Genomic DNA, 2,955 nt, shown 5'->3' with positions numbered 1-2,955 from the left:
TAAAACAATCAAGCAGTCTGCTGGTAACACTTTAAAGTTTTTTATGTATAATATCCTTTTAAACATAAGTCATTTTGAAAAGTTATACCATAGTCTATTTATAGTGACCTTCTTAAATTCTGTTTTTCCTCAGCTCTGGGACCCGTATGTGACAATTGGATCCAATCACTGGGTAACTTATCTCAAAAAATTTAATTTTGCTGTCTTGGTAGAGGAGGTAGTGAATTGAGAAAATAAGCTCTTTGCATTAAAATACTCTAGATGAGTATACATGGACAACTTTCACAATCAATTCTTGGTAAGTTTGCATTGACATTTTATGAGAGATTTACTCTTAACAAAAGAAGTATGTTTTTAAAATTATTTTATTTTTAATTTGTTCTAATTGGTTATACATGACATTAGAATGCATTTAGACTCATTGTGCAGAAACGGAACACAGTTTCTCCTTCTTCTGTCTGTACATGGTGTAGACAGTCACAGTGATAGTATAATCATACATGTACATAGGGTAAAGATGTCAGTTTCATTCTACCTTCCTTCCCATACCCACACCACCTCCCCTCCCCTCACTCTTCCCGGCACAATCCAAAGTTCCTCCATGCTTCCCCGCCCCATAATGAATCAGCATCTGCTTATCAGAGAAAACTTTCAGTCTTTGGTTTTTTGGGTTTGACTTATTTTGTGAAGCATGGTTTTGTTCCATGTTAATCACAGTTCATTACATGGGTTTAAAATTTTACTAAGCATCTAGTTGCTTTCAGAATAATCTATGGGAGTTTTTCCCCCCAGTTTTGTGTTTCATCACACTGCAACATTCTGACCTTGAAGGTATATCTGTGCAGAGGGTACAGCCACTCCTGCTTTTTGGTCTTCAGGTTCTCCTTGTGCTTGTTGAGATGGTGGAAAATGGCTCGTGTCTTCTTGGGCCACAGGTTCAGGGACTCCTACTCCTTGCCCTTATAGAATTTCCTGAGTTTTTCTTTCTGAGTCTGGTTAGTGACAGTAAAACACTGGTGAAGGATTAGCAACAACTGAGATCTTGGAGAGCTTGAATACTGCTTTACCTGTCACTTTGGTGCCAGGCAGCTGGAACAACTCCACTTTCAGGTGGTCCACTGTTTCAGCAGCTCCTCCTCCTCCTCCTTGCCATGAAGGTCCCAAATCTTAATTTGGCTATAGCTGCACAATCGGTCAGTGCCAGGGACCAGAGAGAGAACTATGCTAAAAGTTCTGATGAGCACTGGGAGATACATTTTTTTTGAAACAATATGTAATCCCAGAGATTTTATCAATACCATCCTAAAGTATTGTCTTTATTTGATGTGAATGCACAGGCATACATGGCCACGGGTAATTCAAATCTAAAACTGAGGGTGAAGTGATATTTTAACACATTCTTAAAAAAAAAAACCTCTTCTAGCTTTCTTATTGCATTCTCTAGTAATTTGCTAAGTACTAAAATTGGTGTAACATTGTACATACTAGATTTAAACTGCTGGGTCTTGATTTATCTCACTGAAGGGTACCTAACTTCAAAAATTAAATCAGTGATTTGGTGACAAAGATCGGTAGCTCCTTGCTTTCTCTGTTAGGTTCCTAACATGAGACTCCCTCAGGTGTTCAGTAGAACTGGATGTTCAATATGGCACCAAGGCAACTGGAGAAAAAATTGCCTTTACTGTAGAACATAGTCCAGCCAGTAAGTAAATTACAAAGTAGCCTCAGTATTCTTCATGAAAAAGAAACTGACCATTTTTCATTTCATACATCATTTATACCAAGATGCAGTGTTTCTGCAAAATCACTAGACTTTAAATAGGACAATGAGACAGAAATATTCCTTTGCTAGTTCTAAATGTCCTATGGTGTTTTCTGTAGTATGTAAAGGTAGGCATGTTGCTATAGTTTTCATTTCCTTTGTCCTATATTTAAGGAAATGATAATATTTGGAAGAAGAGTATGCTAGCAAGTCATTTTTCCTTACAAAGTCTGAAATACAAAGTCTGCCTTTACTGGAGGAACTGAAAATACACCTTAAGTCTAGATAAATTTCATCTTGTATGAGAGAAAATCCAGGACATTCATTCATACTGTATTAGTAAAAGTTTGGTCGACTAATTAAGGTTGTACATTTCAAAGTATTTAGTCTGATTAATACTCAAAAGGTAAGAGCATATGTCAGCAATTTGACCCAAATCTAGAATTTCATATTATTAAATTTGTGCTTGAAAAACAACTAGTATTAAGATATTTCAGGAAAATGTTGTCATCATTATACAATTGCTTTAAATTTGTTAACTTCCACTTGCTTCAATAATCTTATTGGTATTCTCCCATTGTTTAGTATGCAATAGATACACATGACTCTATAAACATGTCTTTCAATAAACAGTATTCTTTGGAGATCAACCATTTTATTTTATTTGTGGGGGGGATACCAGGGATTGAACTCAGGGACACTTAACCACTGAGCCACATCGCCAGCCCTATTTTGTATTTTATTTAGAGACAGGGTCTCACTGAGTTGCTTAGAGCCTCGCTGTTGCTGAGGCTGGCTTTGAACATATGGTCCTCCTGTCTCAGCCTCCCAAACCACTAGGATTACAGGAGTATGTCACCCCACCCAGTAAAGATCAACCATTTTAACCTACATAAAACTACCTATATGAATTCTTTGAAGTTGTTACTTACTTGTACATTTTTTGAACCAGTCCCCTACTGATGGACATTTGTTATTTCAAGTCATTTTATTACAATGTTTACTGAATAACCTTGTAAAACCTCTTTGTATATGTATGTGACTATATCTGGAAAATTCTCATCAATAGAATTGCTGGGTCAAATGGTTGGTGACAGTTTTAATATTGATTAATACCGTCAGTTTCTCATATAAGCTATACCAATTTGCATTCAGACCAATAATTTATGAGACAATTTCCATGTACTTCAGAA

The 2,955-nt window shown here is 36.2% G+C and overlaps 1 pseudogene; it reads right to left on the bottom strand.

Moving 5' to 3' along the window:
- Positions 1-770: 770 nt before the first annotated feature.
- LOC124971682 (60S ribosomal protein L35-like) lies at positions 771-1,256 on the bottom strand (annotated as a pseudogene).
- Between the last annotated feature and the right edge of the window lie 1,699 nt (positions 1,257-2,955).

This window comes from Sciurus carolinensis, chromosome X (assembly GCF_902686445.1).
Source record: "Sciurus carolinensis chromosome X, mSciCar1.2, whole genome shotgun sequence".
Taxonomy (NCBI): domain Eukaryota; kingdom Metazoa; phylum Chordata; class Mammalia; order Rodentia; family Sciuridae; genus Sciurus; species Sciurus carolinensis.
Note: the sequence above shows the minus strand (reverse complement) of the source record. Positions and strands in the feature narration are given on the sequence as shown.